The sequence below is a fragment of the Manis pentadactyla genome, chromosome 5 (assembly GCF_030020395.1).
Source record: "Manis pentadactyla isolate mManPen7 chromosome 5, mManPen7.hap1, whole genome shotgun sequence".
In the NCBI taxonomy this organism is placed as follows: domain Eukaryota; kingdom Metazoa; phylum Chordata; class Mammalia; order Pholidota; family Manidae; genus Manis; species Manis pentadactyla.
The window spans coordinates 23,315,928-23,341,689 of record NC_080023.1 but is presented as its reverse complement, the minus strand read 5'-3'; positions in this window follow the sequence as shown (position 1 = coordinate 23,341,689).

The following is a 25,762-nucleotide window of genomic DNA, read 5'->3' as shown; positions in this document are numbered from 1 at the left end:
AACAGCACCAGTTGAGTAAGTGTCTCTCAGGGCATCTATTTCAGACTCGTGGATATTTCACTAAGCTTCCTAGCAGAGCAAACTTAACCATGTAGGACTATTTGCCACTATACCACTAATTGTCTGCAGGACTGGTTAAGTCAAAATCAACCAAGAAAATCTCCAACACTTCCGATTCAGCCATTAGACTGCTTTGGAGCCAGGGTGTGGTGTGTTTGTTTCTGTGGTTTGCTTTGGTTTTGATCACAACTTCCCCATATTTGTGTGGATTTCACTAACTTAACCTTCTAGAAATGATTTCCCAATTAGAAGAGTCCTCTATATTTTACAATGTTGCTCTATAGATTACTGAGGCCACCACACTCAGGAAATATTCCACACCTTTCTATCCCCTGTCCTGGTCAAGCTTCTGGCCAAGTTGAAAGGGTATGTACAAGAGAGGCTAGGACTATAAAGCCTAGTCTGGTCCTAAGTAGCCTTTCCTTTGTTCTTTGCAAAAGCTTTTAGGAGAACTTAATGTACTGAAGAACTCAAGAACCTCAGGGACTCATGTATTGATTCTCTCCTTCCCTACTTTCCGCCTTGCCTGTACTCACTTTCCCCAACCCAGCCCTTGTTTTCACTCTCCTTCTCCTAATAAGTGAAGTAACATTTTGCTTCCTCCTACTTTTGAGTCTATAAATTTCAGCCCAACTTGCAAGAAAGAATGACGTACAAATACTGCCTACTTGCCTCAATATCATATATGTAAGCAGATCAGCAAACTACCTGTCATATAGTAGTTGCTAAAGAAGTAAGGGTTCTGTTCTGTGTCATCGCAAAGAATCAAATTCATTAAAATTGTGGTTGATTTTGGTTGTTGCTCTTGTGATTATTATGGTTATCATTATTGTTGCATGTGGGGAATTCTTATAATTTTATGTTTCTTATGTATACATCTAAGGGGGCATGTTTGTGTCATTCTCTTTTCAATAGCTTTACTCCTTAATTTAGTTTACATTTTGCCACAATATCTGATAAATTACTCATGAGTGTTCCTTTTTTTCTTTTTAACGTTATTGCTATTATCATTGGAACTAATAAAGTGCATTTCTTACATTTCATTGCATATATTCAAGGAAGGCATTATGTTAAGAATCATTGCATACACTTCTGTGTTTAATCTCTCAAAAATGTTATGAAACGAAGTTGTAACCTAAAGAGGTTAAGTGTTTTATCTAAAATTGCCTACTTCATAAGTGGCACAATCAGAATTCCATCCCAGTCCTGGCATCCACATTCAACGTTTTAAACATATATGTGACATTATCCACATTTTAGCATTTGCAATACAGGGAGCTGTCACTTAACTCCTTTGATTTGATTTGCCTCCTTCAACTACCAATTTCCTTTATCCATTTCATAAATATCCAAAATGATGTATCTAAAATTTAAATCTTATTTTATCACTTATTTTCATCCCTAAAGTCTATCTATGGCTTGTCATTGTATCAGCATAAATTTCAGGCTCCAAATCAATACTGTGTCTTTTTATGAAATGTCCTCTACCATCTACATGTGCTAATTAAGCTATTTGTAGTTTCTTTCCAAAAAATCATGATTCCTCAAACTGGCTGACATTTGTACATGTTATACCCTTTGTCTGGATTTCTTTTCCATTTCTCGTTCTCTAACATCTACTAGTCTTTCAAGAATAAACCTATCTATTACTCATTCAAGGAGGTTTTCTTTGATTCATACAAGCTGGGTAAGATGTCCCATAGTGGGCTGCTTCAGAATACCTGGAGCAAATTTCATTATGAATTTTGCTGTATTATAACAGTTGGTGTATTTGTTTGTTTTATTCAACAGGATATGATCTGCTTGAAGGCAGGATTATGTTTTATTTTCTTAGCTCAATGCCTGTCCCAGAGCTAGTATTTACAAAACAGTTGATTAGAACCGACTGAACTTAAATATCAATTGGAAAAATACACTGCCAAATCAGAACTGCCAATCATGTTACTCATTCCACATAAGACCGCTTAGGGCCTTGCCATTCTCTGGGATTTTCCTGTAAGATTGGGGCCACTCTAATGTGATGTGGCTAGAAGGTTTTGCCCCTGTCCATGGCTAGAAACTTGATGTTCCCGACTCAAGGGTGTTGAGGTAATGGGGAAAAAAAAATGATATCAAGCTCTAAAATTTTCAGACACAATCAGCCATGATATTGACACATCAAGAAGACCAGGAGCAATGAAAGTGTCCTTATAACATCTGAATCTGTTATGGAGGACCCAGAAACACTGAATGAGAGAAACAGTATTAGAAAAGATCCAGAGACTTAAATGCTTTGTGGTACACTCTTCAATTTGTATTATGTTTCCAGTCTGACTCCACTCATTCTCTAGATATCAAGAATGGAACCCTAAAAAGAGTTGCCAAATGTTATGAATGTCACATGTTTTGCTTATAGTTCCCATTCTTATCAAGCAAAAATATCTTGAGATTGTACTTACTGAAATCCCCAACTTTAATTTCTATCCTTTTAATTGAAGTCAAATGAAACTGTCAGTTGATACAAATATTGAACAGAATTAACATACAATTTTACTACAGCAGAAGCATGTCAGATTTTTCCCTTACCTAATAATTCTTCCTATTCTATCCTGGATACTGGCCAAGTCTCTTAGGATAATTTTGAGAAGGAGAGTCCGAAAGTGGACTTCACATTTTTTTTAAGAGGAAAATGATTTCTCCTTTCTGTCACTAGGACTTCAATCTGTTTGCAAGGTATGGTGAAGAAGATATTTATAACATACCACTCTCTGAGTTTCTACATTCAGCTTTGCCATTATAGAATAGATAGCAAGCATACTGTACTTTATGCAATTGACAGTGGAGCCCTGTTTAACTCACCTTATCAATTTGCATTAATTAATGCAAAGTAAGAAGGATTAGAAAGTTGGCTATCCAGCATTTCTGAAGCTTGACATTCCTTAGTCAGTAAATGTGTATCTCAAATTGGCATATTAGGTTATCAAAGAAGTTTTAAAAATATGCGGACTGAGAGTAAGCAGAATCTACACCCTGTAAGATTTATACTTGCATGCTAATGTGTTCTTAGAAGAATTTTGTTGGCAAATTGCTATAGATAATGTTCTCTACACAGTTTGTTATTATATATATATTTTTTTTTCTGGAACCATAGTAGATAATTTGTTTAGTTTTGACATTACTTGGATTATTTGGATTCCACAATCCTAAACTTCATATGCAATACCGCATCTTCTTAAAACAAACTCAGTAAAGACAGATTTACTATAGATTTGCACCTAGCAGTCTGTCAGTATTCTTAAATATTTTATTATAAGAACTAACAATAATAATGTTTGAAGTCTCAAGTTTATGCCACTAGCTGAGCTGAAGTCACATTTAAGAATGATACATACCTTCTTAAGTTAACATCTAAATGAGAAGAAAGAGGAAAAGCAAAGGAATTCAGACTATTAAGTTTGCAGTCAGTGATTATATGTCCTTACATATCCTATGGTATGATAGACACATATGTGTTCTAATTGGTGTTAGGACAATGTTTATGGGACACTGAGGTTTTGAACATAAATAAAAAGATTTACAATCAGTGTTTTTAGACAGAGTATCTCCCTATTGAAATTAGGTACTGCAGTTTAAAACAGAGGTTGGGAATAGAATGCACTAAGGTAAATTTAGGTGAATAAATATAATTATTTGGTTTCACTGTAACTTAAACTTCATGAATATATGTTGAACATTATAACCACATTCAAATCAAAGATAGAGACTCTTGTTTTCCAGTCTCTTCAAAGATCTGTTTTCCAGTTGTGGTTAACAATCTCATTTCTCAATAAAACATATTGGCACTGGAGGGGAATTCCAAGAAGGCCAGATATTTCAGTCTTTGAGAAAATTGAAAAAACACAAACAAGATAGCAAACAGCATGGAGAAGAGAGAATATAGAAAAATAACAGTATGTAACACTGACATCTATGTTTCTCAACTCTGAGGCTGCACATTGATCAATCACTTCTTCAAATGATTTTGCAATAATAGTTTTGCTATGAGTTTATCACATTTAAAATATAAAGATAATATAGATTTTCCTCTTTGGGGTTGATGAAAATTTGATGTTGTTAGTGACAACAAAAAGTGGTAAGTTCCTTTGAGTTTTGTAACACTACTCTTCTGGATGTTAATGTACTGTGATGTATATTTTTAGAAATGTTTTCAAGTTGAAAAAAACTCTATCAAAAAGAGAACTTATGTATAGATTAGACATTTTTCAGAACTAGATGTTCACTTACTATTTTACCTTTCTGAAGATTGGAAAAATTTCCTGGAGATTCTGCCTCTGGACCTTTCTTGTTTCTCCTCTACCAGCACTGTACTTATTACCTCAATTACACCTCACACCACAAAATTTTGAGTCCTAATATAAGGCAAATTGGCACAGTGAATGGTATAAGTATTCTTAAGAGCCATGCCTACAGAGGGATGGCTAACCAACTATGCATACATGGGCCACATAAATATATCCCATTACATTTAAATTAAATATATTTCCAATTCAACATCTCTTTACCTGAATCAAGGAAAAATCTTAAGGACACTCTGACAACAGATAATAAATAACTTGTAGTGGAAACAATAGCATGCTTAACTGACTTCAGCTGAAGTACTATATTTTGAAGAGCTTGTAAATAAACACAACCAACTCTTGCTAAGGTCCTTTCAGGGTTTTGTAAGGAGTCCATTTAAGTGAGAGTGCTGAAACTTATGCTTCAGTAATTTCACAGTATATCTACTTTTCCTGTTGTGTTTTATTGAGGAAGTACACAGTAGGATTAAAAGAGAGAGAGAAGATTAGGGATGGAATATTATAATTGATGAAGAGTGGGAGAATTAAAAGACATAGGTTAAATACCAAGACTTGATAGGGGATAAAGAACTCTCAGCTAGGAATAATAATCATAGCCATAACAATATTTATAACTAAAAGTTTTGTGTCAATTACTTTGTTCCAATGTGTTCATTGATCCCAGCGAAAAGGCTCTATAATCATTAGCTATAGCTCTAATTAGAACACGCTAAGAACTCTTAAGTTAGTCAGTCATTTTACAGGCATCAAGTCCCTAATTCATAACTGAGAGTTGTTTTTACTCTACTGAATCTGAACTCTTTGAGTAAACACTGCTACATCCTCATTGTAGCTCATAATAAAGCTTGAGACTTGATTCTTGGAGTCCATGAAACTCATGTCTAGGCCATCCTGTGCATCACAGGGTGTGATTTTATGTGTATAGAAAGCTTTCCAAGAAACTAAACATATGTGAATGTAACCAAGCAAGATCTAGATTCAAATGTAGGTGGTGTTTATTCAATACCCACTATGTGTTAGGCTTTATGATAAGTGCTTTAAAAAATATTTCTTTTATCCTCCTAAAACAAATAAATCCCACTTATGTGTATTTAAGTTTATATTTTAGATTTTGCAGGTTAGATGATCTCTATTGCAACTACTCAACTCATAGATGAATAAAGGGATAAGTCTGGTCATGTTTCAATAAAACTTTATTTACAAAGAGAATAGACAGGATTGGTTCATGGGCTGTAGTTTACTAATATCTGTTGTAGTTCATTGGATCTAAAATTTGAAACGTGAGTTTTAAAAATGGCAGATAATGCTTATGTTTTATGAGTAATTTAAGTGGTTTTACAAAGGAAATTTTTACTATTATATTCACCTAGGGGGTGAGCTGAGATCCTAATGTTAGCATAGGTCACAACTCCAAGTATGTGGACTATCATGTAGAATACAAATTAAATTCTCCAAAAACGTTCTGCTGAATTGAATTGACCCTTACAAGAGATTTAGTAGTATAAAAAAAACAACAAGATGCTTGATGTTTATATTCTTAAAGCAAAGGGTTGGACATAAGAAAAAACATGGAACCATTGGTCTATGTAATCTGCCTTTCTCTAAAGATAGTGCAAATTGCATGTACCGAGATATCTTTCATACATGGGAGATTCCTAAGCTTAAAAAGTTTTATTGCTTGAACTAAACCTGGCTCATCAAAAAGAGGCTTTGGTATTTTGTTAACGCTTTGCATAAATTCAGTTGGGTAAAGCATGTAGCCTTGTCTATGGCTTTGTCTCTCTGTTTTGTTTATTTTTTATTGTTTGTTATTCAGTAGTGGAGTTAGAGTGAGGATATGGCTGGGCTATCTGATCAACTTAATAAACAGTAAGGTAACGGTAAAGTTTGTGGCATTTTCTATTGCTTTACATAAAAGTTATGCAAGGTTAACATCTTCTTAAAGCCTATCATTATTAGAGAAGAAAAATATTTAAAGCCTATAGAACCTTCAATATTTTGAAAGATAAAATAAAATGAAAATTTGGAGAAATATCTTACTTTAAATAATATAGGGGGAAAAAGTTCTCCATTGTTGATTTCTATGCCCAGAACCACTAAAAAGAATTAAAACAGTGATAATAACAATAATAATTATATTTACTTTAGTATTAATGTAGTTTTTACATTACAGATGCTTACTTGAAAACTGTCTCTTAAATGCTAAATAACAGATAGGGACAGAAGTCCAAGTCTCTTTTGCTATATCAATGATACTTTTATAGTTAAAGAACTGTTTACTAGTAATTGGATGCATGTGAAAGTGCAGATTAGCTCATAATTTCTAGTATGCAATTTTAACAATAAAATAAATGCTTTCCCTTCAAGCATATTTTTGAAGGTTTCTTAGAAAAGTAATGCTGGGGTAAAGAATTACTGTTGAGACTATCAACACTCACATACGTACTAGTCAAGACTGCAAGTACCTAAGTGTCATACCCCTCTCACCTTTGAGGAAAACAGTTTAAGACATCTACATGAGGCAATCTACTGGCAAGCGATTAATGCGTCCTTTTCACAAACATAATAGAATGCTAAATTTGCAGGAAAGTGCTACTAAGATGCTATTTCTCTTTGCTTAAAAATTTGGAATAATTTAACATGCTAAATATAAATTCTATATTCATAGAAACACATGGGTGATTTATGGTGTAACATCTTTCTGGGCAAATGTGTATAGCCACTTTATGTTGTCTCTGTCATAATGACATTGTAAGGATGTGCAATGGTATCTAAAGTTGAGGGAAATTGCAAACCCTTAGTGTAAGACATTTGTGGTTGATGTCTTGCTGGTCAATTAAAATTTTCAAGGGATCTCCAGAAATCCCTATCTCACACATCACACCATCCTCCCTTTAAGTAGGGATTATATTGGTTTTTAGTGTTTTTATTGTTGTTATTGTACTGTCAAAAATGTCACCTCCCAAAATGCAGCATCTGGCAGACAGTGACATCTATAAGTGACATCTCTGGTATATTAACATTTGGTTCTGGTTTTCTTTTTTCTTTTTTAAAGAAGAGCATCCAAGGCATTCTCCAATATGTAACTGTAAGGAAGAAGATACGGTAAAATGTTGGTCACAAAATCACCTCCCTTCTACTGGAAGGACATTCTCCTTTGTCAGATAGATACATGTACTCTGGGACCAGGGCAATTATTATATAGCCAGCATGTGAGAAAAGGGGGATCGAAAAATGTGAGGAGAAATGTTCCTAATTTTTACATGCTACATAATCACTGAAAAGCAGAACTTAAAACTTCACTCCACTTCATTATGTTTTATTAGGTTTTCTTTCGAAACATAAAGGATATGATCCACATTAGAACACTACCCACATAATCCCCACGTAATGTTACAGAATTGATAAATACGTGCTGTTCTTTGGGCTCACCTGAAATTGCTAATAAGCAGGCCCCCAATTCTCCATAGTTCAGCACTTTCAAACAGAATGGCCTTAGACCATTGAGAATTTGGAGGGAAAAATTTATATATTAAGCGCCTTGCCCCAGTAAAATGAGTTAGAGTTCTTAGCATGCTAAGAATCATAAAACTCCTGGAACCACTACACCATCATAAGTGAACCATCACAGATAAAATCATATCCATTTGAGCAGACACAGGACACCTCCTTAACAGTAGCTATTTTGAAGCAACAAAAAATTTCCCCAACCCCTTTTAACAAAGTATGACAATCAAGGCTATCTATTTTCAGTAACCTTTATATTTTAATTCTTCATTAACTAATTTAATTCAAGGTTCACAGTCAGAGCCATTAAATTAATAATAACAAAAGTTCTCAGACTAAATGTGGTCTAAGAGATCAAAAGGAGTAAACACCCCTGAACAAGCTACAGATAGTAGCCACTTAGTACATAGCAGTGCTAAAGATGTTAATGCAGTGATGAATATTTAAATATAATACTCAAATTTAGCCTTTGATGAAACTGCTAAAAACCTAAGGCAGATAAAATTTCTCTTATTGGGAGCAGTAAGAAAAATATGATATAATATAGGAAAGATGCTAAAAGGAGTCTCATATAACAACAGTTACATTTCAGAATTTTATCGGTTTTGTAGTACATTTAGGATGAATAAATTTAAAGTGCATAGGGAATAGGAGACAATGATAGATTGGAGCAATAGAAAGGAACACAAACAAAGATGCTATAAAGAATATTTATGAAGGTTTTTGCAGAGAATGCATTGCAATGTAATGCCTACTAGATACATTTCCAGATCTAAAAGTCAAACTAACAACAACAAAATACTAATGGATAACATTAAGTAGCAGGTCATATAGAATTCATACTAATTGCTGAAATTAATGTGTTCTAATAATTTCCAAGTCTACAGAACTTTTGATCTGTCTTTATTACATTAACCTACAAAACACTAAGTATAACAATAATGAGAGCAAAAGGATGAAAAATAACCTTAAGATGATTTTTTGTGTGTGTTCCCAAATGTGGTGACTTCAATTCGGATTGTATTTATTAGCACTATAAATAGCTATGTTTTTCAGTGATCCTACCATGCAGGGACTGGGGGCTATAATAGTGTTATAATACTAAATTACTGTTGAAATCTTTTCTTATTTTGTTTATTCTTACATTGTTATGTGTTAAAGAAAGCAAGTGATTTCTTGGTAAATGAAACATACAAGTAGCAAGGGCTCATTTTTGGTTTTGATTTTATCATAAATCTGCTGGTAATAACCAAGCTTAAGTAAAGTTTGAATTTCTTTCCCTTCCCCTACTGGAGAAAGTAATTAAATGAGCAGAAACATGAGAAGGCAAAGAAATCAATGGAAGCAGATGTCATGATGTGATCATGAGTAGTCTAAATGACTATATTGGTCAATCCAGGGATTTGTTTTTTAAACTCCCTTTAACCAAGGCTAAAGAATATCTTGAAATTCTTTTCAATAAAAGTTCTCTTAATATATTTTAATTCATTTCCAGATTGAGAATTTTACAGCACTGCTCCCCATAATTATATTTCGAACTAAAATCCTAATATGTTATTTACATAACCATGGCCTAAATTTCAGTTTACTCTTTAAATTTTTAATGAAGAATATACTTTTAACATCAGTCCTGGAACAGTTTCATTTAATCTCAACTCATACAATAAGCACCGTTCACAGGTTTTGTTATTTGTAAAGCTGAAATTCAAATCTAAATAGTATAGATTCAGTGATGTTTGAATAAAACAATGAAGAGTAAGGAGACTATTAGCTCTAACTCCAGTCTTTGATGTATTTGAAATGTATGAAAATAAATATATTCCACTCCCATGGGTTTCAAAGATAACTGTGTGTCTACCAGGACCAATACATTTTCATTTGTGTTCAGGAGGAACATACTGAGCAACAGCCAAGGAATATACTGAGTAATGATAAAGAATAAAGGGGGGATTGCTGATTGCATTTCACGATTCCATGGGTGTCTTGTCTGTTCTTGCTGCTACAAAAATAACATACACTGGATAGCTTATAAACAACAAATATTTATTTCTCACAGTTCTGGAGATTGGAAAGCCCAAGATCTTGGCTTGGCAGATTTGATATCTGTGGGAGCCCATTTCCTGGTTCACAGACAGTGCCTTCTTTCTGTGTCCTCACAAGGTGGAAGGGTAAGAAAGTGTTTTAGTACTTCTTCGACCAGGGCATTAATTCTATTTATGAGGACAGAGCCCAATAATCACCTCTCAAAGACACCACCTTCTCAAACTATCACATTAGACATAAGGTTTTAAAATATATAAATTTTAAGGGTACACAAATATGTCATCTATAGCTATAGGCACACAGGAATAGTTCAACTGGGAGATGGAGAGTGAAGGTTGAGTCTTCGAGAAGGCATGCAAACAATGATAGAGTTATGAGGTCAGAGATACTGCTTGAAGGAAGCTTACATTTATGGCAGTGATTGAGTTGAACAGGAATGTGACAAAAGATGTGTTTAGTCCCAACAGCGTTCTGACAATATTGGGCTTTAGAGCCTCAAGTTACAAATCTGAAGCCCTACCACACTGGCTTGGGAGCAATTTGGTAGAAGGTCTGCATCCAGCTTTACATGATAACCTTTCTATGTTAAGAGAAAAGAAAAAGATAAGAAAGATATCTAGGCACAGTAGATACACTAAACAATAACTGAATAAACTAAATAAATATGACAATTAGAAAATTCATTATCTGATGAGGCTAAACTTTTATTCTCTCTTCATGAAATAGCATATATAGTCTGTAAGTAGTATTGTTTCTCCATATGTAATTCTTTTAAAATGCTTATGTAGTTTGGAGTCAACATAAGCTACATTCGGCTGTGCTGTTCTTACTCATTTTTGAATTTACCCTGAAAATGTCCTGTCTTGAGTAAAATAAGCATCAAGAAGATGTATAGGCTGTGTCAGTTCCCCAAGTCAATGACACTCCCATTAAGCACTTGGATGTTTCCATGAAGCTCAAAATACCTTCTTCAGTTTGTTATGTCCCACAGAGCCTATAGCAAGCCTTTGATTTAAAGCGGACATCACTACAATTTTTCTCTTGTTTTAAGATCTAGCTCCTGATTGACTAGTGGACTCTGATAGAAATGGAACATCTGACTGTGGGAGCCAAGCTGCCTTCAATGGTTGTTATTTCTTCCACTGGCCCATCAATTGACTGCAACCAATAATATTTCATCTTCAAGTGTGAGTATGTATGAGAAATGGGTCTGAGCAGGTACTGAGGTTGCATGTGTATTTCTAACCAGAGAACTCAAACTGTCCCTACTGTGGCCACCATGTTGACTTTCTCCATTCACCTTCATGATGTCATGGAGAGTTCTTTTTCACCAGTTGAGTAAAGATTAGAAAAATGGTACAAGTCTGATTAATAAATGGCACCACATGCAGAGCAAGTACCAACCTACTGTGTGGCTAATGCATGACAAGAGCATTCAGAAATATCCTAGAAACAGTGTAGAAATGCTAACATTTATTATGGAGTTAATGTCAAGCAGCACATTTTGTTTTTTGCCTGAAAGAAAATTGGCATATTAGAATCTAAAGCAATTTATAAAGAGAAGTTAACTTTTATATAAATAATCAAGACTTTTGTAAAATCAAGAATAAATTGTTGGTAATAAGAAGTTTGGGAAAAGATTTTGTAGAGAATCCTTTCAGGACAGGTTCCAATGGTGAGAATATGTATAGTTTGTAAATGCTCACCATTAGCTTTCACCAACATGGAAGCTCTTTTTTATCAACTGTGGCAGGTTAAACTGCTCTGAGGATGCCAGTCAGCAAACTCAGTGTTTGTCTAATGAAACTAATAGCAAAAGGACCATGACTGGGGTAAATGAAAGTGGTCTATGAATAGCTTCTCCTTTGCAAGGAGACTGGACTATCTTGTTCCTGACATAGAAAATTAATTCTAAGTATCAAGGGTAAAGACCCTCACTATCCAAAATGATTCCAAAGATATGTAATGTAGATGATAGCAACCCCACTGAATAGGGTATAAGACCAGTGCCCTGCACATTGTATAAATATTGCCTATTATGATCATTGTGACTAGATATGCATGTGCATACTATCAGACCTTTCCTGATAAAAAAGAGTAGCAATATTTTCCCTGATGGAATACAGACTTCAGTTAATTTTATTTGACATGCCTCTGCTAGCACCATGGGCTTAGGAAGAAAATATTGCCTTGATATGCTATAAATTAGAGAATAAGGAGTACTAATGAACTCACTTGACACTCTGTGATTCTTTCATATTGAGTGAGAAAAGTTAATGGATAACCTAAGCACACGTTCAGATAGGACTTTAAAGTCACATATTCCTTGGGAATATGATTTTGTTTATAAATTACATTAAAGAACCTCTCAATCATCTGAAATGATGGCTGGAGGAAAAGGCAATGTGAAATAGGTAGAGTAGGAATATATAATGCAAACTTTGGCTCATTAACGATCTGTAAAATGAACAATACAGTCTCTAACAGATTTCCTCTCTTCCTCCACATTAGCTGTGAGAAGTGCTGGTGGTGTTAACCTTTAAGATTGTGATCGCCACATACAGGAGAAGAGCTCCTAGACATGGATGCGGCATACTGAGGGAGGCCTAGTCTGTCCTCCTTTGGAAAGAAGGTCAGTCCAAGTCCCACTACCTTAGAGTTGGTTAGGCCAGAGCATATTTTTGGGAACATAAGAAAAGAAAATGATGTATATGGATATTTAGTTCAAAATAGTGAAAGGTAGCATTTTTTGTATATGATTTTATCTTAACTAGAACTTCAGCTACCTTTCCATGCTTAAGAATTCCAAATGAAGAAGAGGCTCTGCCTTTCACTCTAAAAGCTAAAGGGGGCCAGAATTCTCTCTCAACTATGGTGAATTGGTGAAATGAACTTTGACCTTGTCTCAGTCAACTAGAAGCCCCAGCCTGGCTTTGGATCTAGTGTCAGTGACAGAAAATCTTAGAACATTTCAGAGATGATGTCTACTGGGTGTCTGTGGCCACTGGATGACAAAGAACATAATGGCACATACCTAATGACAGAACCCCCTTCAGACTGTTCCTTTGATATAAAGATGGATATATTTTTGGTTGTCTGGCTTCATTTAGGTTCTTCCCATATTCTGAGCCTGGTTTCCTGTACTGATTCTTTGAGTCACTTAATATCATTGCATTAAGTTTACTTTTAGCTTAAGTTAACCAAAGTTGATTTTGTTTGTTACTAATCCTCATAAAGACACTATATGGAATAATCTTTGGCATTATATATAACCTATGAAAAGTCTGGAATGTGGCTGGCATCATGTCAGTTATGCTATAAAAGATAATTCTTATTCCATTCTTTTTATTTCCTATTGACACCATGGAAACAAGATATAGCTCTTAATAAAAATGCATTCAGTTAAGGTAACACTAGCTATTCTAATAACAACAAAAAAGTACAAAAAACAGATAGTGGTTGATGTATGATATTTCATTTTAAAGTCACATATCATTTCAAATGGGTGATTTAATTGGTAGTTCTTCCTTCATCAGTAGGACCCATAATTCTTCCATCTCATGGCTTTGCTAACTCTAACATTGTTTTAAGGATACCGAGGTTGTCTACATAAGAAAAGCATGGAAAATACTGCATAGGAACTTTTCATGGGTTAGGCCTGAAACTAAGGCATGTCACTTCTGTTCATGCTCCATTTGTTGGGCCTCAGTGACATGATCACACCATAATGTGAGTAAGGGTGGAAATGCTGTCTGTTTCCTAAAAGAAAGGAGAATGAATTTGACAAGGAAACAACATGTCTGTGCTACAAATAGCAATTATCCTTTTCATATCTTCTAGGAGCCACTAATACGCTAAACACTTTGTGTACATGATCTAACTCATTAAATTACCACAACAACAATGAGAAGTGGACATTAAATTGCCCACTTTATACATGATATAAATTAGGTTTAAAGAATTTAACTGGTCAAAGATTGCACAGCTTTGCATCAGAAAAACTGGAATAGGAACACAAATGGTTCTGCCAGCAAAACCAATGCTTATTACACTGATACACTAGTTTCTTTTTCTTCAAAGCTATCATACTCATTACACCAAACATACATTTTTTAAATGTTTAGTGTTTTTTTTATTTTAATTTTTTAAATTTCGTATCAATCACATGGGCAACATTGTGGTTACTAGATTTCCCCCCTTATCAAGTTCCCACCACATACCCCATTACAGTCACTGTCCATCAGTGTAGAAAGATGCTATAGAGTCACTACTTGTCTTCTCTGTGCTATACTGCCTTTTGCATGCCCCTCCTACATTACATGTGCTACTCATAATGTCCCTTTTTCCCCTTATCCCTCCCTTCCCACCCAACCTCCCCAGTCCCTTTCCCTTTGGTAACTGTTAGTCCATTCTTGGGTTCTGTGATTCTGCTGCTGTTTTGTTCCTTAAGTTTTTTCTTTGTTCTTTTGCTCCACAGATGAGTGAAATCATTTGGTACTTGTCTTTCTCCACCTGGCTTATTTCACTGAGCACAATAGCCCCCCAGCTCCATCCATGTTGTTGCAAAGGGTAGGATTTGTTTTCTGCTTATGGTTGAATAATATTCCATTGTGTATATGTACCACATCTTCTTTATCCATTCATCTACTGATGGACACTTAGGTTGCTTTCATTTCTTGACTATTGCAAATAGTGTGGCAATAAACATAGGGGTGCATATGTCTTTTGTTGTTGTTGTTGTTTTTAATTTTGGTATCATTAATCTACAATTACATGAAGAACATTATGTTTACTAGGCTCCCCCCTTCACCAAGTCCCCCCCACATACCCCTTCACAGTCACTGTCCATCAGCATAGTAAGATGCTGTAAAATCACTACTTGTCTTCTCTGTGTTGCACAGCCCTCCGTGTGCCCCCACACACACTTTTTGAAACTGGGATCCTGCATTCTTAGGGTAAATTCCTAGGAGTGGAATTCCTGGGTCAAATGGTATTTCTATTTTTAGTTTTTTGAGGAACCTCCATACAGCTTTCCACAATGGTTGAACTAATTTATATTCCCACCAGCAGTGAAGGAGGGTTCCCCTTTCTCGACATCCTTACCAGCATTTGTTGTTCCTAGTCTTTTTTATGTTAGCCATCCTAACTCGTGTGAGGTGATCTCTCATGGTGGTTTTAATTTGCATTTCTCTGATGATTAGCGATGTGGAGCATCTTTTCATGTGCCTATTGGCCATCTGAATTTCTCCTTTGGAGAAGTGTCTGTTCATATCCTCTGACCATTTTTTAATAGGTTTATTCACAGCAAACATATTTAAAAACAAACCCATGGTTGAATTCACTTTATTTTTTAACTAAATCCCTTTACCAGTAAGTCACATAACCAAAAACTCAAACAACATGTTTCTTACTAAGCTTCATAGAACAGAATGACTTGAACAGGAAATACATGCATTGTCATAATGCTGACATAGATGCACCATTTTTATGTTTGTTAGCTTATTTTCAAACTTTGAGCTATTTAACAATAGAAATCACTCAGCACATGCTCTTTAATAGTGTTAAAATTGGTTTCGGGGCTAAAGAATAATTATTGAATGCTACATATTTCATGTATGACAAATTGAGATAAGCACTTCAGGGAAACCCTAATGATTAAAGTTATGATATTTCATGAGGTAAAAGTGCAGGTACACAGATATAATATATACCTTTTTTGAATCTCCCACCAAGAATATTCACAATCATTATGCCATTTGCTTGTGAGATGTGCTTTTCTTAAGAAATTATTTAATTCTCTGCTCAAGTCAGCTCTTCAGTATTTGAAAAATTGTTTTTGCCATTTATTGGATAATTGTAACTTTTATTTTCCTACTGTGTCGAAAAGGAGAGAGAAGCACATCTTTCACCCACAAGTGAAAATGATGAGAAAATGAACAAGCAGACAAAAATATAACTCTTTATCATAAAATACGTTGCTCATTTTGTGAAAGGAAAGAAACTCTGCAAAGGTGCAACCCAGTTAGTACACCTTAAATGGATTTTTATTCAGAAACAAGGGCTGTTGAAAGAGCAGTTTTTGAATGGCAATTGAAACTTGCATGGAATAAATGTAAACTGTCTCTCTCTGAAAGGAATATCTGATAAAGAAATAAATCTTATTATCCATGAAGCAGAAAGTATAATATAATCCCAAAGTCTTCAGTTTTAAATAATAGATTTTCAGTATATCTCTTCAAACAATAGCTCAGAAAGTAATAGAGTACTCTTAAATAAAGATATTATAAAAATAATTTATGAGAAAAGAACATTTTTTGAGGAGTAAAGTTTTCCCATTCAGTTTCTTTCTATTCCTAGCTTACTTTGAAAACTCTGAGATCTTGCAAGTTGAAGGGAATTCATATGCAAATATCATAGAACATTGCAGCCAGACTTTAAAAAATATGAATTATAAGAGTTTTTTTTCCATTCAGTCTGAATAGTCATGAGCCCTTTCTTTTTCCATGCAATTAATAGAGAAAATTACAGATGTTCATTTTATTTACTATATTCAAATCACTTTCACTCTTCTACAACTATCTTTGTGGTAGACTGTATTAAGTTTTTAGAGAAGGAAATAATTGGAAACAGAAAAGAGAAATTAAAGTGATAGTATACGACAACCCACATTTTTTTTTCATTCTAGTTTTTTTCTAACTATGAAATAGGTGAATTATTTTTCTTCTAGAACCAGAATTCCTGCCTCAGTGAATGGAATTTCCTGCTTAACTTTAAGACCATTATGTGGTCTTTCATCTATTTTTTTTTCTTTGTTTTAAAGGACAATATATCAGGGATACAGCGTGATGCACTTTCCCCGACAAGAGACTACCATCAACACACACACATGCACATACACACACCCAAGTGAGCCCACGTGAGGCACACATGCTCATACATAAAACACATCTATAGATTATGACCCCAAATATAAGAAGAAAGGACACTTCTAAGACTGACTTATAGAAGGGACTGGCCCTCTCATCTGTAAAGTGTCTTATTACTCCCTTGCTTTGCTTTCTGAGTGTGAATGAAAATTGAAGTTGTATCTTTATAGCTGTGACTGTAGACTACAAAAAAAAAAAGAGAGAGAGAAAGTACCTCAGCATTTTGCTGATTGCACCGTGTGTTCAGGTTTTCTGTAATAGCTCCAATTCTTTCTCAGGTAACTGCAGAAGTTGAAAATGTAACTATTCAAATAGATATTGTAAACTCTACAGGTTTTTGCCACTCTTTGCTTTATGTGAGAGCTGAGCTAACTGCTTGAACAATGTCAGATTTGTAGGGGCCAATTTAAAAGCAAGAAGCATTGCTTAAGACTTTCTTTAAAGCATGAACCTTATAATGAAAAATACTCACTCCATGAAGGCCACTTTGCATCTGGTGCTCTTTCTGTGGCCTTTATCTGACTAGATATTGACAGAAAATTTGAATGAGAAATGATGTCTAGGACTTCATTAGTCAGTAACAAATGAACTTATTCAAAATGCCAATATGTCATTAGCACCTTAACAAAAATTACTTTATTGGATTTATCAAATTCCGCACTAATTTCCATTTTTGAAACTCCCAAGAGCTCCATAATTAGGTAGCCTGTGCTTCTCAGAAAATGTAATGTTCAAGGTTAAGAGGTTTCTTATGGGTCACTTGATCATTTTTACCCTTATACCTGCAGAGGCAGCTCGAGTGTACAACTGCAGTGATTGCATCCAAAGAATATCCACTACCCCTGGACTAGGGCTCAACCTTAGTCTCCACGGTCCTAGAGGCTCTCCCAGAAGACTATGCAGTGTGGTGCCTGCCCTCTGGGGCTCATCGAACACGATGTCAAGATTTATTCTGTAGAGTATATTTAAACTCATTCTGAAACACCATGTTTGTGATCCCTAAAGGGATGAACTCCCCATTCAACCTCTTCCAGCAGAGGGCGGCCCTGGCAGTGTTTAGTCATACTTACACAGATCATTTTGCCCCCTGTAGTCTTATTTCCTTCAATGAATCATAGAATGAGAAATAGAATGAGTCATAGAATGAGAAAAGCAAATTTTCATTATCAAGTTATCTTTAGGAACTCACACTGAGCCAAGTATGATCTTTGTTTTTACATATTTGTGCAGAGTTCTTTGGTTTTGTACATGCAATTAAAAATTCTTGCTATTCTCAGATCTATTGTATCTAGCTCGTCAGTCAGACCCATTTATTCAGTGAAAAAAAAACTCTATAGGAGACACTGAAGATGACATTTGCTCTGAATATTTCTATACAAGTCTTTAGATAGTTTTTATTCCCCTTAGTTAAATACCTAGGAGTGGAATGACTGAGACCTAAGGTAGAGGTATGTTTAAATAACCTGTCCAATTTGGGCATTATCTTTGAACATTTTCCTATTTCACTAAGTAATCTCTTAAAGTACATTATCAATAGCTTTCTGGCATTAAATCTTGTGATTACTCCATTATTTATTAAACTGTTCCCCAGTGACCTGTTATTTAGGTTGTTGCCATATTTTAACTTACTAAAATATATTAGTAAAGGATATTTTCATTCATAACTCTTTAACTGTGATTACCTCTTTACTACTCTACATACTACTACAAATACTACTAGATATGAAATTACTGGATTAAAAAGTTATATTTTTACAACTGCATTAATTATTGAACTGTTTGCTTCCAGTGACCATTGCTATAACTCATATCATCAGCTTCTCCCATGTTAGCAAGTTTCAAATAAATAGAAACCACAGTCCAGCTGAAGTCCTGGGTCCTATCTACGTACCTTATAAAGAGTACGTATGAAGATGTGGAGATTTGCTCTGCCCCCCAAAAGTGGTCATTTCTATCTGTCCTTCACTACTTCTCTGGCTGCATATCAGTCTTTCTTTGAATAGTTTCTTAATTAACAGAGAACATAAAATAACTAGCTCAATGTTTGGCATATTTCAAACACTGAATGAATATTAGATATTATTTTTATTATGATTGCATTGCTTGTATGTATAAAATATGTATTTATGATTTCTGTTTCTAATTTTGAAAAAAAAAGAGTTATGTTTCTTTGCTAATTCCTATGTCTCTCTTTTTTTTTCCCCCCTTCTTTTTTTGGATCCTTTTAACCAGTGGTTTTTTTCTGAAGCAGTGAAAAAAAACAAACATTTCTAATGGATGTTTAATTTTCTATGTTAACTTGACTGGGCCAGAGGATACCCAGATATTTGGGTGTTTCCATGAGGGCATTTTTGGAAGAGATTAATATTTAAATTGGTAGACCGGTTAAGCAGATTGCCCTCCCCAATGGATGGGCCTCTTCTAGCTATTTGAAGGCCTAAACCGAGTGAAAAGGCTAACATTCCCTAAGTAAAAAAAAAAATTCTTTCTGCCTGACTGCATTTGAACAGAGACATCAGCTTTTTCTTGCCTTTGGACTCCAACTAAAACAATAGCTCTTTTTAGGTCTCTCGAGATTTCTGGCTTTTGGATTATAATTTAAACTACCAGTTCAACTGAGACTCCAGCTTGCTGAGCCCCTCGCAGATCTTGGGAGTTGCCAATCTCCATAATCATGTAAGCCAATTCCTTATAATAAGTCTCTTTGTCATATCTCCTGTGTGGTGACCTCTGATTAATAGACCTAGTTCATAGAATCCAACAGCTTGAATTGAGCCTTGGATTTGGAAGTGTGGAAAACGCAGACTTCTAACCGAGACAGATTACTTAGAGTCAGTCAAGTCAGAAACCTAGAGATTCTTTGTTTCTTAATCAGCAACCCAAATTGGAGGAAGACTACAAAATAATTTCACAAAATAACTAAAAGCAAACTATCTGAAAAATGTGGCTATACCTAAGAAGAAATCCCTAAACTCTTATTACCAACCCGAAAATTCATCCAGTTCTACTTCACGTCCGTTTTGACTGAGAAACTTAATGTTAGTTAAATCAGGGGAGGTATAACTAGGAAAAAGGCCTCTAAGACTGATATGAAACCCATAGTTTGAATAGTTTGAAGAGTGAGAAAAATTACTAGCTAGTGAGAAAAGAACTTACTTCTCTGCAATTACTTTCCTAAAGAAATCAACTGGAAATACGAAGGAAAAAATAGAGCTTCACTCAACCTTGACGTCACCCCCGCCTCTTCTCCTTCCAAAGAAAAGCTTATCTAATTTCCCAGAAGGAAAATTGACAGTTTTTTCCAGGTTGACCTTTATTTTTTAGACAAGTTCCTTTTTAGTAGTGGGGTGTTCCTCTAAGGTCTCAAGAGGTTGTTTTCAAGGAGATATTAGTATATTTTGGATCATCTCAGAGCTTTACTTTCTAACATTGCACTGGACTAAATGTATTCAAATACATTATCTCCTTTGAAATGTGTTTTTGAAATGCTTTGCAACCATGATGCATTCATCTATCCTGAAGCAGAAATTAGGTACACACTCCTCTGTGAATTCAGAATATCTTTATATATCCTTCTTATAAGTTCTTTGTAACATTATTTCAGAGAATATATTAGAGCTGCTTCACTGCGATATGTTAAAAATGATTGTTCAGTTATGTTATTTAACTAGATGGTATTTTATTAGAACTTTATATTGGAGTTTTAAATGAATTTCATAGTATTTTAAACTACCTTCCCACATTTGAGATAATCCTTGTTTAAAATAGAAAGAGAACAAAAAATACCTTATTTCAGTGATCCATTTCTTGCAAATAAACATGGGCTTTGCTTTATGAAGTTCTGAGGAAGTTCTTAAAATTATTCTTTCACCATTAATCAATAAACATCTGTTAAATGGATTCTCTGTACAAAGCATTGTGCTTTATCACTAGATTTTTATATTGTGATGTAGAATACAATGTTATATTGTATTACGCTCCCGCCCTAGAATACAGGGCCTATCTGGGTATTAAATGTTTTATGTCAATTGTTTTGATCAGAAATCACTGAATTTTAGAGCTTTACAGTTTTACATATCTCATGTCTTTCAAATTGTTAATTTTCAGGGGCTCTTTCTAAAAGCAATAATTCCTTCATGTCATTCTGCTAGTGAAAAAAAAGAAAAAGTAGAGGTTTTCTATTATACCCAAATTAAAGTCCATATTCCTTACCATGACAAAAATTAACTTCAGGATCTCATTTCAGCTTTATCTCATTTTCTTTTCCCCCCTTCCCACACACATATGTATACATATATATCCCTGTTCTTTGACTTTATATTGCTTATGTAACTATTCATCATTTAATTATCAGTTGGACATTATTTCTTTGAAAAGATCATATTTCCTTTCTTGGACGATAGAGCTAGGCACATACTCAATTGCTCTTTATCAAATCCTTATTAGAGGGCTCATTGCTTTATATATTACATTCTCACTTAATTTTTAATGCTATGTTAGTTTTTGTTGTCCATTAAGTTTTTGAATATAGACATTTTGCTTGGGAAATATTTGTAAACTGATCAGAGCTTGGCATATAGTAACCATTCAATATATATTCGAATGAATGGAGAAATAAGGAAAAGAGTGGAGAAACTGAGACCTTGAGGAATTAAGTGACTCAAAATCAGATAGTGGCAAAATCAGAATTGGGGTTCAAGTTTCATATTCTTTGTGTAGTGCTCATATGTTTACTTCCTACTACCTAAGTTATAATGGGCGACCTTTTCTAGATTCACAGAGTATAAAAATATAATATTCCAATCTTTGTAGCTTAAAAACAGAAATAACAATATGACAGATAATCAGAAAGGAAACAAATTTTACTCCCAGCAGTAATTTAAATGAGCCACAAACCTGCTTTCAAGGCCATTCATATACACACTCTAGTTTCTCCATCCTGGAGAAGTTGACTTTGCCCGAGGATAGCAAATATGAATAAAGACCTTTCCCATTGCCTGTCTGAGAGTGTAGAGCCACTTGATTGCAGCCTGGGTTATTAAGCAGAGATGGGTCCCACTTCCCTAGGGGTATGACAGTGTGTGAAAGAATGACACCAATTACTAAAGAAAAATGCCCCAGGTAGACCTTCTGTGACTTTTTTTTTGAAAGAAAAAGATATTTATTTCTTAAAGGATCTTCTTTTTTTCTTTTGGTATCATTAATATACAATTACATGAACAACATTATGGTTACTAGATTCCCCCCATCAAGTCCCCACCACATACCCCATTACAGTCGCTATCCATCATCATAGTAAGATGCTATAAAATCACTACTTGCATTCTCTGTATTGTATAGCCCTCCCGTGTCCCACACCCACACATACATTATATCTGCTAATTGTAATGCCCCTTTTCCCCCTTATCCCTACCTTCCCACCCATTCTCCCCAGTCCCTTTCCCTTTGGTAGCTGTTGATCCATTCTTGGGTTCTGTGAGTCTGCTGCTGTTTTGTTCCTTCAGTTTTTTTCTTTGTTTTTATACTCCACAGATGAGTGAAATCATTAGATACTTGTTTTTCTCAGCCTGACTTATTTCACTGAGCATAATATCCTCTAGCTCCATCCATGTTGTTGCAAATGGTAGGATTTGTTTTCTTCTTATGGCTGAATAATATTCCATTGTGTATATGTACATCTTCTTTATTCATTCATCTACTGATGTGACTTCTTTTTATCACTATAAAGTCAGTTGTTCACCCATAGACTACAGCTATAAGTTAAAGTTTAAGCAGAGAATCAGACATTTAAAAAAAAGACTATCTTTCTGAAGGTATAACCTTATACCATCTAAAGAGAAAGGGATGGATTTGACTACACATGACCAAAACAGGACATCTGTCAATATTTCATTAATTTGACAAATTATTTCAAGAAAGCACTGGCCTGCAGGTAGGATTTGAGACTACAAACCTTTGTTGAATGAGATAATCCTTGTTGGAGAAGGAAAGGGTCAGAAACCTATGAAGAGAGGCATGAACATGTGGCACAGACCAGATACAGTCTGGTTCTAATAACACCACTCAATATTTATTTCACTTAAAAAGGGATGATCTAAATTTGAATTTTACTTTAATTAGTAAAACTTTAACCTCAAAGTTGAGAATTAATAAGAATGTTTTTTTGTCCCCTGTGACATAATCCTTTTTTTAGTCAACTCAGTATTTTTATTGAATACATAAAAATCACATAATATTACCCATTTGGGCAGAAAAAGTCCAACATGAAATCACTCACGCACAAGAAATACATTAAATATTTGGTTGTCTTTCAGGTATTCCAAAAAATTTGAGAAACATCTTTGGATGTAATTACAAATTTAGAAACAATACCTGATTGCAACTAGCAGAATCTTTTTAACCAATTGATTAAAAAAAAAAAGGCTGTTTAGCAGTAATTGAACACTTAGTTACCAGATATTATTTTGAACAGTTTGAGCATATTATTTAAAAACTGAAATAGATACTATTATTTTTCAAAATAAAGATTTTAAAACTGAGAAATGCAGAAGTTTTCCTAGGGCTGCAATAAGAATATAGCTTCAGTGCTGTCCAGGCAATGGGGTACCAGAAGTTGGTCTTGTTTCAAGCCATTATAACATGTTATCTTTCATCTAATGTGGTCATTGAGGGCAGTTTTAGGTGAAATATGCATGTCTTCAGAGATGATCGTTATTGAAACATTGCACCTGTATAATTAGCATTCCTGAATTAAGCTTTGCTTCCAACAGAAACCTTTGAACAAAGACATTAAAAACATAGAATTATCAAATATCATACCACTCAACTTCATGCCATCTATTGTCTCTACCCTCTATGTGGTGTGACATAGTAGGGGGACTGTAGTAAAAATATCATGGTCTCAATAATACTTATTAAATATATAATCTAAAGTAGACTGCTATTCCTGTCTGAACCTCAATATTCTAATTTATTCCCATGAGATTCTTGTAAGGATTAAGTGGGATAATTTTTTTTGCCATTAATGAAATGCATTTATATTAGTTTTGATCTGGTTGCAAAAATCCTTTGAGTTTAAGTAACACAGAACTTCAGTGATAACAATATATTCCTTAAGTCATGGCCAGAGTAAAAGCAAAGTGAGGTAAAGAGAACTAAATTTCTTTCAAAATAAAGCATAGATTTATAACACTTGCTGGTCAACAAAGAGAAGTGAGATAAGTGGCCTGGCAAGGAAACAAGCTGGATGAGGGTGAGTGTGATTAAGAACAGGGAGGGGAAGGGGAGTAACAATTTAGGATGGGGATCCTTATGGATGAAAGAGCATTCCAGTGACGAAAATAGCTGGTTTATTTTTGGTCAAGATCATCTAATATTCAGCTTTAATTTAATTTATAATAATCTGTAAAGGAAACCCCTCTGACACTCCCAAAATATTTAGTAGAAGGTTGCTATGCACACCATACAATTTTCTTCATACTCTGGATGCGTCCAATAGGACAAGCATGGTGCAGAATAGGGTCAACATTTTCAGAACGTGAGACCAAGAGTGAGATGGAGAATTCCACAGAAATAGGAAACTGGTTCAGATGTTACAGAATGAAATACATTTTTCTGTTGCCTTCTCAAAACACTCCCAATCTAGGTTTCTGAGCCATGAAGGATTGCAGAGAGAAGGGAAATGTTAAGCACAGGAAAGCGGAGGACTTTGGGACATCTGCCTTCAACATCATATTTATAAGGGTTTTCTATAATTCTCTATCTAGAATGGATACTAAAAAGATTCATTCCATTCTTTTTTTTACTGAGACAGAGGAAGCAAAATTTAGCTATGCATCTATCTTTTTTATCGTTATTGTTGACATTAAATGCTGGCCAAAGCTGGCAAAGAGAAAGATTCCCCCCTTTTTTTAGTGAACACTGGATGTTTCCCATGGTCAGGGAAGTGCCTAAACTGTCATCATTCTGTATCATGGATTTTCCAAAATTGTTCATCATCTCTTAATTTAAATCCCTAAGCAAGAAACAGCACTGAAGAGAAAGACAGCTGCAAGTCTCCTGGCACAGCCCTTGAAGAATCACATCTTTTGGTGTAACCACTATGGAAAACAGTATGGGGGTTCCTGAAAAAGTCAAAAGCTGAACTACCATATGATCCAACAATTCCATTACTAGGTATTTAGCCAAAGAAAACAAAAAATACTAATTCAAAAAGATATATATACTCTTATGTTTATTGCAACATTATTTACAATAGCCAATATGCAAAAACAATCTATGTGTCCATTGATAGATGAGTGGATAAAGAAAGTTTGCTATATATGCATACAATGGAATATTACTCAGCCATAAAAAAGAATGAAATCTTGCCATTTGAGATAATATGGATTGACTTGAGGGAATTATTCTAAGTGAAATAAGTCAGACAGTAAAAGACAAATGCTGTATGATTTCACTTATATATAGAATCTAAAAAATGAAACAAATAAATAAACAAAACTCACAGACAAGAGGACAGAGCAGCAGTTGGTAAATGGAAGGTGGGTTGAAGAGCAAGCCAAACAGATGAAGGGGGTCAAAAAGTACAGACTTCCAATTTTAATAAAATAATTAAGTTTTGGGGATGTCAAAAAAATTCACATATTCACTCACTGAAGCAGTTTGCCTCAGTTAGCTATCAGAGTTTAGACTTGGCATCTGGAGGCATAAGAAGGGCTGGAACAACATCTCTGATTTTGTCTGAGTCATAGACCTAAAGGAGGGAATAAAAATAGGAAATGATATATAATATTGTATGCTATACAATTTGTGTAATAATAGTGCAATGGCAAATTGATCACTATGCTGTCACTTATTCATTCAACAAGTATTTATTGAGTGACTTTCATC